At 42.2% G+C, this 14,768-nt stretch overlaps 1 protein-coding gene across 2 annotated transcripts in view; it reads right to left on the bottom strand.

Annotated features, from left to right (window-relative positions):
• The window catches only part of LOC132819047 (E3 ubiquitin-protein ligase RNF180-like), a 139,121-nt gene extending 130,325 nt beyond the window's left edge, over positions 1-8,796 (bottom strand). Inside the window, exon 1 of one of the 2 annotated variants that reach the window (XM_060830340.1) lies at positions 8,575-8,796. The gene's annotated coding sequence lies outside the window, so the exon portion shown is untranslated. The remainder of the gene's footprint in view (positions 1-8,574) is intronic. The other variant, XM_060830351.1, reaches the window with a different exon arrangement.
• Positions 8,797-14,768: the final 5,972 nt, after the last annotated feature.

Raw genomic sequence — 14,768 nt, 5'->3', positions numbered from 1 at the left:
TGGATAGAGAATTGGCTCAAAGGTAGAAGACAGAGGGTGGTGGTGGAGGGTTGCTTTTCAGACTGGAGGCCTGTGACCAGTGGAGTGCCATAAGGATCGGTGCTGGGTCCTCTACTTTTTGTCATTTATATAAATAATTTGGATGTGAACAGAAGAGGTATAGTTAGTAATTTTGCAGATGACAGCAAAATTGGTGGTGTAGTGGACAGCGAGGAAGGTTACCTCAGATTACAACAGGATCTTGATCAGATGCACCAATGGACTGAGAAGTGGCAGATGGAGTTTAATTTAGATAAATGTGAGGTGCTGCATTTTGGAAAAGCAAATCTTAGCAGGACTTATACACTTAATGGTAAGGTCCTAGGGAGTGTTGCTGAACAAAGAGACCTTGGAGTGCAGGTTTATAGCTTTTTGAAAGTAGAGTCACAGGTAGGTAGGATAGTGAAGGAGGCGTTTGGTATGCTTTCCTTTATTGGACAGAGTATTGAGTACAGGTGTTGGGAGGACATGATGTGGCTGTACAGGACATTGGTTTGGAATACTGTGTGCAATTCTGGTCTCCTTCTTTTCGGAAGGATGTTGTGAAACTTGAAAGGGTTCAGAAAAGATTTACAAGGACATTGCCAGGGTTGGAGAATTTGAGATATTGGGAGAGGTTGAATAGGCTGGGGCTGTTTTCCCTGGAGCATCAGAGGTTTATAAAATCATGAGAGGCACGGATAGGACAATTAAACAAAGTATTTTCCCTGGGGTGAGGAAGACCAGAACTAGAGGGGATAGGTTTAGGGTGAGAGGGGAAAGATATAAAAGTGACCTAAGGGGCAACTGTTTCACGCAGAGGGTGGTACGGGTATGGAATGAGCTACCACAGGAAGTGGTGGAGGCTGGTACAATTGCAACATTTAAAAGGCGCCTGGATGGGTATATGAATAGGAATAGTTTGGAGTGATATGGGTCGGGTGCTGGCAAGTGGGACTAGATTGGGTTGGGATATGACTCTATGACAATAGACAAGGAGTCTCTCTCTCTCTCTCTCTCTCTCTTAAGTAACTAAAGCCTGGAAGACAACTACATATTCTCTTCCACTAGTTGCTGCAAGCTATTGCCTCTAACCAATGGATCAAAAAGTTCACAATTAATGTACCAACAACCTGTATCTTTCCTAAAGAATTGAAAGAATCTGGAAATATGGAGCTCAGAAAATAGGAGGTCATGGGCAGCAAAAAGAACACCTCATCGGATCCAGTGGACTAGTGATACTGATTATGTATCCCCAGCATTTATTTCACCAACAACAGCATCAATGTGTGTTTGCTTGTCTATGTCTGTCTCTAGTGTGTGTGTGTAGGGGTTTAAAAAGGAGTTACAGTTTCAGCCAGTCATGACACATGCTGACAATCCATAGTTTTGTTTGTTTGCCTGTGATTAGAATCAATTCCTTTGTAGTAGTAGTTTTTTTGTTAAGTGCACAAACCTGCTACCATCTTCTCCAGGACAATTAAGGATTGGCAAAAATACTAGCCCAGACTACAATGCCCACATCCCAAGAATGCATTTAAAAAATAACATTGGAATAATTGTAATAAGCAACTTAAATGCTACAATTTGTAAAGCAACAGGAAGATCACAGATTGGATCAAACAGAATTGTAGAAACTTGGGACAGGCATAATTTTAAGGTGAGAGAAGCAAGTTTAGAAGGAAAGTGAGGGGCAACTTGATCCACACAGAGGTATGTGGAATGAGCTGCCAAAGGAAGTGATAGATGCAGATACAGTTATAATGTTTAAAACATATTTGGACAGGTACATGACTAGGAAAGGTTTTTTTTTAGATTACTTACAGTGTGGAAACAGGCCCTTCGGCCCAACAAGTCCGCACCGACCCGCCGAAGCGCAACCCACCATGCATTTACCCCTTACCTAACACTACGGGCAATTTAGCATGGCCAATTCACCTGACCCGCACATCTTTGGACTGTGGGAGGAAACCGGAGCACCCGGAGGAAATCCACGCAGACACGGGGAGAACGTGCAAACTCCACACAGTCAGTCGCCTGAGGCGGGAATTGAACCCAGGTCTCTGGTGCTGTGAGGCAGCAGTGCTAACCACTGTGCCACCGTGCCGCCCAAATATTAGAGCAATATGGGCTAAATGCAGGGAAATGGGACTAGTTTAGTTTGTAAAACTTGGTCAGCATAGACAAATTGATCAAATTTAGAGTGGCGCTCTAAATTTAGCAGGTCAGGCAGCATCCGAGGAGCAGGAAAATCGATGTTTCCGGCAGGAGCCCTTCATCAGGAAGCCTCGGGAAGTGGAGAGATAAATGGGAGGGGTTGGGGCTGGGGAGAAGCTAGTTGAGAGTGCAAAAGGTGGATGGAGGTGGGGATGGTGAGGATGGTGAAGCGGATAGGTGGGAAGGAAGATTGACAGGAGGAATGAAGAGCTTCAGGGGCAGAGGAGACAACCTGGGGGTTGCAGTGAGAGAGAGACTCACTGAGAACCTTGTAGAGAGAGGAGGAGAACTTCTTCAAGGTAGGCATCCTTGCAAGTGTAAGGTTACCCCTTCCTCCATCCACTTATTGCACTCTCAACTACCTGCTCCCCAGTCCCACCCCCTCCCATTTATCTTTCCACCCCCAAGGCTTCCAGCCTCATTCCTGATGCAGGACTCCAGCCCGAATTATCGATTTTCCTGCTCCTCGGATGCTGCCTGACCTGCTGTGCTTTTCCAGCACCACTCTAATCTCCAGCATCTGCAGTCCTCACTTTCGCCAAACTGATCAAATAGTCTGTTTCCATGCTGCATGACTCTATGTATACGCTTTTTAGTTCTTCAAACATGCTCTGCCATTCAATATATCATAGCAGATGCTCTATCACAATGCTGTATTCCTGTTTTCTCTCCACATCTCTTGATGCCTTTAATATCACAACTTTATCAATCACTTTCTTGAATGTGACTCAATACCCAGATCAAGAAATGCAAGTAGAGAAAATTATCTAATAGTGACAAAAAGGTAATGACAAAACAGATTGCAATTGGTCTAGAATCTGAATAGCACATAGAATAGAATTCCAGAGAACAGCAGATATTAAATATACATAACAGCAATCATTAAAGAAGCAATTCTGCAATTAGCAATCATTATGATATTACAGAGAGAGACTTTTGCACCGTCAAATAAATAAGTCCAAAATGCTCATGATCCTCTTTGCTATCACTTTCTTCCCTTTCCTGTGCACACCAGCCAAAACTTCCCAAGATATCCACTGCTCCCCACTTTGTAAATTTAAGTGTTTTGTGAAATAAAAATATTTGCATTCTAGGAGTCTTTTCCTGAGTAGTTCAATGATTCTCTATAGGAAGCGATGCCCAGCCTGCAAATTCTTCAAGCAGAATATGGAAATGAAAATACAAGTGACTGAAAGAAGGATCAACAGCCTGCAGAATTAGCAGGCTTCTGGATAGAGAAGTGTCAATCAAACCAAAATAACCATGCAATGGTGGGACATATCACATTCCTGGTTAATGATCACTGCTATCCATTATAACCCCTACCACTTAAACTGTCCATGCTTAGCAGGGCAGCAGCTTTACACAGATGGCATAAACCATTTGCCATTACCATGAGTCAATTACAAAGACGTCACTTATAACATATTGAGAGCAGAAACTATTTTGGGCAGCTCAATAAATACTTACCCTGTAATTAGTAACTTAAAAGGCTTTGCTAATTTCAGGCAAAGTATGGTCTTCAAGCAATTTTGAATGAGCCATTTACATATCATTAACATACAATCCCCTTAGAGATGAGATTTTGGAAGCAACTACCAACAATTAAAAAGCAGTCACAATATGAGAATTTTCTTTTCTTCACCCAATTGTTGGTTGTTTTTGTTTATAGTTTTACCATGCTCTGTGTAACAGTGGAACTCATGTTAACAGCAATCCTAAACAGAAGGACAACAGCATCAAATACATGAGAACACCTGGAAGTTCCCCTCCAAGCCACTCCCCATCCTGACTTGGAAATATATCAATGTTCCTTCACTGTCACTGGATCAATATCCTGGCATTCACTCCCTAAGGGCTTTGTAAGTCAGCTCGCAGCAGGTGGAATGTAGCAGTTGAAAGCATCAGCTCATAACCACCTTCTTAAGAGCAATAAGGGATGAGCAATAAATGCTGACCAGTCAGCAACTCACATACCCCACCATTTGAATAGGAAAAAAATCCTGGATATCTGGCCAAGTGAACATAAAAAAAATCCTACAACACTTCACTTTTGAAGAGGTGACAAAGATGATTGATGAAGGCAGAGCAGTAGGCGCTGTCTACATGGACTTCAGCATAGCAGTCAACAAGGTTCCGCATGGTAGACTGGTTATCAAGGTTAGATAAATCTGGGATCCAGGAACAGCTAGCCAATTGCATACAAGTTTGGCTTGGAGGTAGGAGACAGAAGGCGGTGGTGAAGGGTTGTTTTCCAGACTGGAGGCCTGTGACCAGTGATATTCCACAGTCTGCTATTGTTGGTCATTTATATAAACGATTTGGATGAGAATTTAGGAGGCATGGTGAGTACGCTTGCAGTTGACACCAAACTTGGTGGTATTATCGACAGTGAAGAAGGCTATCTAAGATTATGAAGGGGTCTTCTTCAACTGGGCCAATAGACCAAAGAATTGGCAGGTTTAATTTAATTTGGATAAATGGGAGGTGTTGCATTTTGATAAAGCAAACCAGAGTAGGGTCCTGGGGAGTGTTGCCGAATAAGGAGACCAAGGGGTACAGGTGCATACCCCTCGGTCTTGAAAGTGGAGTGGCAGGTAAACAGAGTGCTGAAGGTGCTTGGTATGTTTATCCTTATTAGACAGTGCATTGAATATAGTTGAGAGGTCATGTTGTGGCAGTACAGGACATTGGTGAGGCCACATTTGAAATACTGCGTACAATTCTGGTCGCCCTTCCATAGGGAGGACATCGTTAAACTTGAGAGGGTACAGAAAACACTAGCATGATATTGCTGGGACTGGAGGGTTTGAATTATAGGTAGAAGCTGAATAAAGGTTTATAAAATCATGAGGGCTACGGATAAGATGAATAGCCGAGATCTTTTTCCGAGGGAAGGGGAGTCCAAAACAGAGGACATAGGTATAAGGTGAGAGGGGAAAGATTTAAAAAGGGCCTGAGTTTGAATCCAGCCTTGGACAGCTGTCTGCTTTGAGTTTGCACATTCTCCCCGTGTCTGCATGGATTTGCTCTGGGTGGTCCGGTTTCTTCCCACAATCCAGGAAAACAGATTGGAGATGTTAGGACTATTTTCCTCGGAGGAAAGGCAGCTGATAGGAGATGTAATAGAGGCATTCAGAATCATGAGGGCTCAGGGCAGAGGTGAAAGGGAGAAACTATTTCTACTCTTAAAAGGATTGCAATTATGAGTCCACAGATTTAAATGAATTAGAATCTAATTATTACCATACTAAAAGTGCACTCCTTAGAAAAGTGAAAAAAAAATCATCAGACATTTGGTGACTCTGGTCCTCTTCTGAACAGACATTGCACATAATATAATGAACAAAGAGTTTCTTGAAATGTATCTATCAAAAATGCATTGTTCAATCACAAACAAGGGAAATTAAATACAATCACATCAGTCTGTCAAACACTGAGTATTTAAAAAAAATCCAAAAATAGATAGCATTTCAAGGTTTAAAAAAAGCATGAATGTTTTAAATAAAAAATGATAAACATTATCATTCTAGTAAGATGGCTTAAAAAAAATTGATGAAAGTCCTCAGATGAAACAGAGCACTGCAGATGTTGGAAATCTGAAACAAAAACAGAAATTGTTGGAAAACTCAGCAGGTCTGGCAGTATCTGTGGAGAGAAACTAGAGTAAATGTTTTGCCATTCTTCAGAAATGATAGCATCTGGGAAAAAGCTGTATTTATCTTTTTTACCAGTTCTGAAGACGGGTTACTGGACTCAAAATATTATGTGGGTTTTCTCACCACTGATGCTGCCTGACCTGCTTAACTGAAATCCTACTCACTGAAATATTATGGAAAGATAGCCATTAAATAGGGGTCTTACGTAAATACAGCAAGCATACATTTCAAAAACCCAAATAAGTAATATCAGGAAATCCAAAGTTATGTCTTACTAATTGGTCCTATGTTAGATAGAGGTCTACATACACTAAAGAAATGACCACAGCAGTATTTCAGCTATTTACTGAACATACAGCATCATACAGTGCCCTGATGAAAGGTTATGCCGAAAACATCAACTTTCTTCTCCTCAGATGCTGCCTGACCTGTTGTGCTTTTTCCAGCGCCATATTTTGTTGATTCTGACTTCTGCAGCATCTGCAGTCCACACAGAAGGTGGTGTGCACAGCCCAGACCATCACAGAAGCCAATCTTCCATCCATGGACTCCATTTACACGCCACGGGTGCTGTGGAAAGGGTTCCATCATCATCAAAAACCCATCACACCCCAGTAATGATCTCCTACAACCTCTTCTATCAGGCAGAAGATACAGAAGCCTGAATGCACACACCAGCAGGTTCAGGAATAACTTCTTCCCGCTGTTATTAGACTTATGAATGGACTGTCCAGCCTCAAATAATGCTGATCTTGCTAACGTTGATCTCACCTAGCACAGGCCCTGTGCAATGTAATTTGTTTGCCTTTTCTAAGTCTTTTGACCTGTATATTCTCACTGACTATGATCTGCCTGTACTGCTGAGAAACAAAGCTTTTCACGATATGTTGGTATATGCGACAATAAACCCTAACTTAGACCATATACTATAACCTGCCCCTCAGCTCTGATGCTTTTTATGCTGGTTATTATTTCTCTCTTCAGGTTTAATCAGTGTACTTCTTCAGTAAGATCTGGACAATAGCTAGATTTGAGATAAGAAGTGATTAGTAATGTCTTGATGGAAATCTTGGGTCCCCAATCCTGGAGAAAGGCTCAACCTAAAACGTCGACTCCCCTGTTCCTCTGATGCTGCTTTTTAAAGCTCCACACTTTATTGACACTGATTTTCCAGCATCTGCAGCCCTCACTATCTTATAAGTAACATGTGCACCACACAAGTGCCAGACAATGACCATATAAACAAGACAGCATCTGACCATTGCTCCTTAACAGTGATAGCATTACTATCACTGGGACTCCCACTACTAACATCTTGGGGTTATCACTGACCAGAACCTAATCTAGCCCATATGAATACCGTGGCTACAAAAGCAAGTCAGAGGCTAGGAATCATACAGTGATAACTCACCTCCTGACTCCCCAAAGCTTGTCCACCATTACAAGGCACAACTCAGGAGTGCAATAGGTGTAGCTCCAATAACACTCCAGGACAAAGCAACTCATTTGTTTGGCATCACATCCACTCAGCAGGTCAGGCAGCATCCAAGGAGCAGGAGAGTCGACGTTTCAGGCATGAGCCCTTCTTCAGGATTCTTGAAGAAGGACTCATGCCCAAAATGTCGACTCTCCTGCTCCTAGGATGCTGCCTGACCTGCTGCGCTTTTCCAGCAACACATTTTCAGCTCTGATCTCCAGCATCTGCAGTCCTCACTTTCTCCTATCACATCCACTCACTCCACCACCAACACAGTAGCAACAGTGTATACCAACTACAAAATGTACTGCAGAAATTCACCAAAGCTTTTCTCAGAGTACTTTTCAAACCCATGGCCACTTTAATCTAGAAGGACCAGGGCAGCAAATACATGGGAACACCGCCACCTGTAAGATCCCCTCCAAGCCCTTCACCATCCTGACTTGGAAACATATCGCATTCCTTTACTGTCACTGGTATAAGATCTTCGAATTGCCTCTGCAGGGACATTGTGTGTTAACCTAAAGCAAGTAGGTTGCAGCAGTTCAAGAATGCAGTTCACCACCACCTTCTCAAGGTACTAAGATTGGGTAATGAATCCTGGCCAGCCAGCAATGCCCACATCCTGTCTCACAAATTAATAAAAAACAAACTGTAAATGTGCTATTTGGCCTTAACATAAAATAGAGATATACAGTGCAGAAATAGATCTTTTGGTCCAACTCATCCATGTCGATCAGATATCCTAATTAAATCTCGTCCTCTTTCCCAGCGTTTGGCCCATATCCCTCTAAACCCTTCCTATTCGTATAACCATCCAGATAACTTTTAAATGCTGAAGTGGTACGTGCCTCATCATTTTAGCTTGAGATTCTCTCAGGTCCTCTGATAGCAGATTGCAGCTGTAAATAATGCATTTAACATGAGTATGCCCCACAGTCTCTTGTGGGGGCACTACACAGATGTTCCAGAGGAGCACAGGTTTAAACAGATGGAAATAAATTGGTAAAGCGGCTCTGGGGAGGGTGACGGTCATGAGAAGACATCGCCTGGAAACATTAGGCCAGAATGGACCGCAGCAAGGGTCTGTGTGAGTGTGTGTCTGTGTCTGTCTGTGTGTGTGAGTGTGGGGGGGGGGGGGGGGCGCTGCAGAAAGTTTAAAAGGTGCAGCAAGAACCAACATCAAATAAACCCACAACTTACACTGATCTAGCGCCTTTGAAGTAAAATGTTTCAAATCTTTTGATTCAAGCTAAATATTAACATTCACCTCCTGGATCCGAGCTCTAGTCTCCTCATTCGAATTTGTGTAAAACTTTGTTTCACATCAGGAACATAGGATTCCCCGCTCACAGCCAGAACATACTGCGGCTCCGCCAGCGACCCAGTCCCAGTCCCGGCCCCGGCTCTCCCCCGGCCCGGGATCAGCTCTAGCTGCTCCGGGAAATGATCCGTAAAAGCTCCCCGAACAGCTTCCGGGCGCCGACACTGAGACACACCTTCTGCTCTCCTCCCCTCTTCTCTCCCTCCTCTACTCCCCACTCTCTGCCTGCCTCCCATACCCTTTCTCCCCACCACCCGGTCTATCCTTCATGCTCTCTCTCCCTCCTTTCCCCCCGTTCCACCCTCCTCCCTCTCTTTCACTCACCCTCTTTTCATTTTGTCCTTCCCTTGATCCCTGCCCCACTTCCCTCCATCCCTTTCCTCCTTTAACCATTTCTCCTCCTCGCTCCAGCTCCCCCCTTTACCTGTGCTCGATTCTCCACTCGCAATATCCCCTTGACTCTATATTTTCCCCTTCCAAATCCCTATTCTTTAAGTCATATTGCTTCTGAATTTTGTTAGCGATCAGTTTAAAATGAGTGCTCTCTGTGTTGTCTATTCTGCCGCATAATTTAGTTTCTCCTTATATTCCTTATCGGTATCATTCATTCTGAATTAGGATAAGCAGTATATCAACTGGCAGGAATATTCAGTCCTCATCCACATCCACATCCTGTGAGGATTTAAGGACAGTCTCCACAATTCCTAACTTTATTTCCATCTCTGTGCAATCCAGAGACAATGGAAAGATCAAGTATTCCTCTAGATCATGTCATTTCAGAGTACTTCACACTCATGGCCATAAATTCAGTTATCAGGGAGTCAGCCTTGCTTTTGGACTTTTACTGTGGAAACAAGAAAAACTGTTAGAAGAAATGTGAATTTCAATAAATTAGAAGCCACTGACAATTTTTGTTTCTTAAGGATTCATCAGACAAGATTTAGGAAGTTTTCTACACCTATGCCCTCAATGATAGCATACAATTTAAACAAAAATAGTTTAAAAACATCTAAATATAAAGGGAAAGAAATAAAAGGATAATTATTTATATTTGTTCTATTTTTACAGCTGGTATTGATGGTGACAGGATGCCAAGTGCTCCAACCTTCAAATAAACTGCAAGAAACCTGTTTCATAATAAGCTTGTTAAACTGAAGCATTTCAAGTTTATTTTCCAGCTGACTGCTTTTTCTTCATTAGACCTTTTTTTCTGCACTGCTTAATGGTCTCACAGACCTGACTCCAATCTGCATTCCCACTTCCCCTCACCTTTTCCTGAAATGTTTTATCAAAGTGGATCCGCCAAACTGGAAAATCTCCCTTCATTGCCTAAAATCTAACCTCTGTGGAATAGTATCAGACTAGCATCAAACTCAGAATGACAAATAAATGCAAAGTATCTAGCTCATCAGATATGTCCTGATATATCTATCATTCACTAATCCCGCAGAATATCACAGGCTGATTTCTTTGCAAGCATTCCTTGTATAAGTCAGTTCATGGAATTAGGAGAAAGTGAGGACTGCAGATGCTGGAGGTCAGAGCTGAAAAATGTGTTGCTGGAAAAATGCAGGAGGTCAGGCAGCATCCCAGGAGCAGGGGAATCGACGTTTCAGGCATAAGCCCTTCTTCAGGAAGGAAGGGCTTATGCTTGAAACGTCAATTCTCCTGCTCCTTGGATGCTGTCTGACCTGCTGGCTTTTCCAGCAACACATTTTTCAGTTCATGGAATCAGCCTAATATTCTCATGAAAATACTTTGATTGGTCCAAGGGCTAAAAGTAATCTTCTGAGGATATAATGTTAAAGACAGACAATCTACCTCTTTAGCACCAGTAACAAGGGACTATCCAACTATCCAAAAGAGAAAATGCTGGAAAATCTCAGCAGGTCTGGCAGCATCTGTAAGGAGAGAAAAGAAATGACCTTTCAAGTCTAACTGACCCTTTGTCAAACCTGAAAAAAGGGAGTAATAGGGAGGTATTTATACGAGGCTGAGAGAAGGTGAGTCATGACTCCAGAAGCAAAGGTAGCAATAAAGTGGTGATAATGACAGTGTATGGAGAGATTATAGGGAAATTAGGAGCTGCGAATGACCAAGGCTGAAGCCAGTGCTATGTGACAAAATACATGGGGGATGGGAGAGATGGGTGAAGCAGAGGCAAAATGGAAAACAGGGGAGAGGGATAGCAAAGGGGGAAGAGGAGAGGAAAAAGGTGATGAGAGAGTGGGGAGCGAGAAAGAGAGAGACAATCAAGAAATAAGAGGTACAGAACAGTGAAAAAAATATAAAAAAAATAAACAAAATAAATGAAATAAAATTACGAAGCAGAATGAAAACAGAGAGGTCGAGACGGAATAATCATCTGAAGTTGTTGAACTCAATGTTGAGACCGGCAGGCTGTAATGTGCCTAGTCAGAAGATGAGATGCTGTTCCTCCAGTTTGCGTTGAGCTTCACTGGAACATTGCAGCAGGCCAAGGACAGACATGTGGGCATGGGAGCAGGATTGTCGTTGAAGTGGCAAGCCACGGGAAGCTCCAGGACCTGATTGCGTACAGACCGAAGGTCCAACTATCCAGATCTGAGGAAGGATTACTGGACCCAAAACGTTAACTCTGATTTCTCTCCACAGATGTTGTCAGACCTGCTGAGCTTTTCTAGCAATTTCTGTTGTGGTGACTATCCAATTATTTTGCATTTTGAATTTTGTGAGAAGAAATGTGAAATTTTAAGTATTCCATTTTCTCATTTTTTTCTCTCAATCCATTTTTTATATCTGTATTTCTCTTGCTGAGCATTACTTAATATGGAATGCATTTCTTTTAATTCAGTCTGCTCAGTATTTCTGTGTTATTTCCCTATTGTAAAATCACATTTGTTTTCACATATAGTTGGCTGCCCCATGCACTCAGATTTCATACATCATTGCCCTTACGTAGCACTTTTGTCAACTTTGTGGGCAGAGATGTTCTGAACTAGAAGGTGCAGTGGGCAAGCATCACTAATGATAGATAACATTAGATGATGGAAAAAGATGCTTCAGTCCAACTTGTCCATGCCAACCAGATATCCCAACCCAATCTAGTCCCACCTGCCAACACCTGGTCCATATCCCTCTCAACCTTTTCTATTCATATATTTATCCAGAAGCCTTTTAAATGTTGCAATTGTACTATCCTCCAACACTTACTCTGGAGGTTAATTCCACACAGTGCTGTACATCTCTATGGCTCTATGACCTGCCCTTGCAAATTCTGGTTCTGCGGTTCCACCAAAGTTATGGTAAGGGGTGCATCAAGGAAATTCACCCCAACTGAATTGCATCAATATAACTCCTAATTTTTAGGATGAAACATGTTGGATTAAGGTCATAAAGTGCTGCAAAAAAACTTAGCAGCTCCAATATGATTGTCTGTGTCCAAAGATGCTGCCAGTCCTGCTGAGTTTCACCAGCCTCTTCTGTTAAATTTTATTTCAAATTTCCAGCATCTGCAGTATTTTTCTTTTATTATACTGGAATAAGTCAATTTGTTGTGGAGAGATTTTGCTAGTCTCTTTTGCTGATAGTTTGGATTTTGTATCAGAATTTTCTATTAACTTTGTGACTCATGTTACAAACATGATTGCCACTTGTTCCATATTTTTTTGTCCTTTCATCACATTTAAAATGACAGTGACCTTTTGTTTTCACTGCTAGAGTTATAGAGTTATACAACATAGGAATGGGCCTTTCAGTCCACCATGTCTATGCCAACTAATAAACACTAAACTACACTAATCCCATTCACCTGCACCTGTTCCATAGTCTCCTGTGGTCTGGAATTTAGATACTTAAACGTTATAAGAGTCTCTGTCTCCATTATGGCATCACATTCTACATATCTATCACCCTCTGGGTGAAAAAGTCCTTCTCATATCTGCAGTAAAGCCTCACTTAAACGTATGCCCTCTGGTTTTAGACATGTCTGCAAAGGGGAAGAGATTCTTATGATCTATTTTGTTCATACCTTTTGTAATTTTGCATACCTATGCTATGTTAAAAAAGATTGGCAAACTGTTCATCTAAGCAATAACTCTTACCAAAATCAGTTTATACGAGGACAATTATTTAGACAACGGTATGTTATGTGCTTCAGTATTAATATGTGTGCTGGTGGAACGCAAAATCCAAGTGCCCTTTTTTTGCTTATCACCACTTTGTGGATTGTTAGGGTTCCTCAAAATGCATTGCAACAATTCTCTTTGTCTAGGGTTTAATAAACCGTTTCCAATTTTTAAAGAAAAAAAATCTTTATTGTTGAATCTTTGATCCATTATCTGAGGCATGTTTCTCACATTGAAACTCGGCCAGGCCAGTCCTGCAGCGATTTAACAGGCTCCATTTCCTGCAATATAACAGTATTTAGGCGCCCCCTTGAGGCAATAGCTTGCAGATCATAAATCTTTATACAGAACAAAACACTTAGAGATCAAAATAATCAGTTTGTGTTGACCACTAGTTTTAGGATCTCTGAGCTAATCTGAAGATAATCAATTTTGGAGGATACCTAGTTAACTTTGGAATAGCAGTGAGAGGTTCTGTCCAATTAAACTTGGTGAATTGCTGAAGGTCTGCCTGAATGTATACATGGTGCAGTCACCATGATGGTGGGGAGAAATATTGAGATACCACGGCAGAGGCTTTGACCTGGAGAGTGAATAGATTCTTAATTTTCACTGCAATTGTGTTGCCAATTATGTAAAATATTGCCAATTGTGGAAAAGCTTTGAGGGGGTCAGGAGATAAACCATAAATATAGAATTTGCAAACTGCCTTGCAGTCTTGTAGGCACTAATTTGACACCCTGGTCCAGTAGTCAGCTAAAGAGTAGTAAGCCATAAGGCACCATCAGTGAAAGACTGGGAATGTTGAGGCCATTGAAAGTTAGACGGAGGTACTTGTCCCTTTTCTTGCTATTGGGCAGTGCGGTGCTCAGTGGTTAGCACTGCTCTCTCAAAACACCAGGGGGACCTGGGTTTGATTCCAGCCTTGGGCAACTGCCTGTGTGGAGTATGCACATTCTCCCCGTGTCTGTGTGGGTTTCCGCCAGGTACTCCAGTTTCCTCCCACAGTCCAAAGGTGTGCAGGTTAGATGGCTTGCTATGCTAAATTGCCCATACTGTTCAGCAATATGTAGATTACTTGCATTAACCATGGGAATAATGCAGGGTTATTGGGATAGGGTCTGGGTGGCATTCTGTTCAGAGGGTCGGTATGGACTTGTTGGGCCGATAGGCCTGTTTCCACACTGTAGGGATTCTATGGTTATCGATTGTCATTACCTGGTTCACATGGTGAGTCTGACGTCAGTGGAGGATGAGTTGTCAGAGGTGTTTCTGAGAGAGAGGATTTCAATGTATTTGGAAAGGCAAGGACTGATTAGGGATAGTCAACATGGCTTTGTGTGAGGAACAGCATGTCTCACAAACTTGATTGAGTTTTTTGAGGATATAACCATAAACAATGATAGTGTTGGAGTGATACAATTGCCTGCATGAACTTTTGTAAAGCCTTTGACAAGGTTCCGCATGGTAAGCTAATTGGTAAAATTAGATCACATGGGATTCAGGGAGAGTTAGCCAACTGGATACAAATTTGGCTTGATGGTAGCAGACAGAGAGTGGCAGTGGAGGGTTTTTTTCAGGCTGGAGGCCTGTGGCCAATTATATTACTGAAGGGATCAATGGTGGGTCTATGTTGCTTGTCACTTATATAAACGATTTTGATGAGAATATAGGATGCACAGTTAGTAAGTTTGCAGATAACACAAGAATTGGGAGCATTGTCAACAGCGGAGAAGGCTATCTAAGATTACAAAGGGACCTTGATCGATTGGGCCAATGGGTCGAGGAGGGGCAGATTGAGTTTGATTTGGCAAAATAAGAGGTATTGCTTTTTGGTAAAACAAACAAAGGCAAGATCAATGCAGTTAATGGCTGGGCCCTGGCTAGTGTTGTCGATCAGAGAGCCCAAGGGGTTCAGGCACATAGTTCTTTGAAAGTTGTGTTCCAGGTAGACTGGGTGGTTAAGA

Source organism: Hemiscyllium ocellatum, chromosome 1, assembly GCF_020745735.1.
Source record: "Hemiscyllium ocellatum isolate sHemOce1 chromosome 1, sHemOce1.pat.X.cur, whole genome shotgun sequence".
NCBI classification, from domain to species: Eukaryota; Metazoa; Chordata; class Chondrichthyes; order Orectolobiformes; family Hemiscylliidae; genus Hemiscyllium; species Hemiscyllium ocellatum.
The sequence above is the reverse complement of the archived record's forward strand: the minus strand, read 5'-3'. Positions and strand labels throughout refer to the sequence as shown.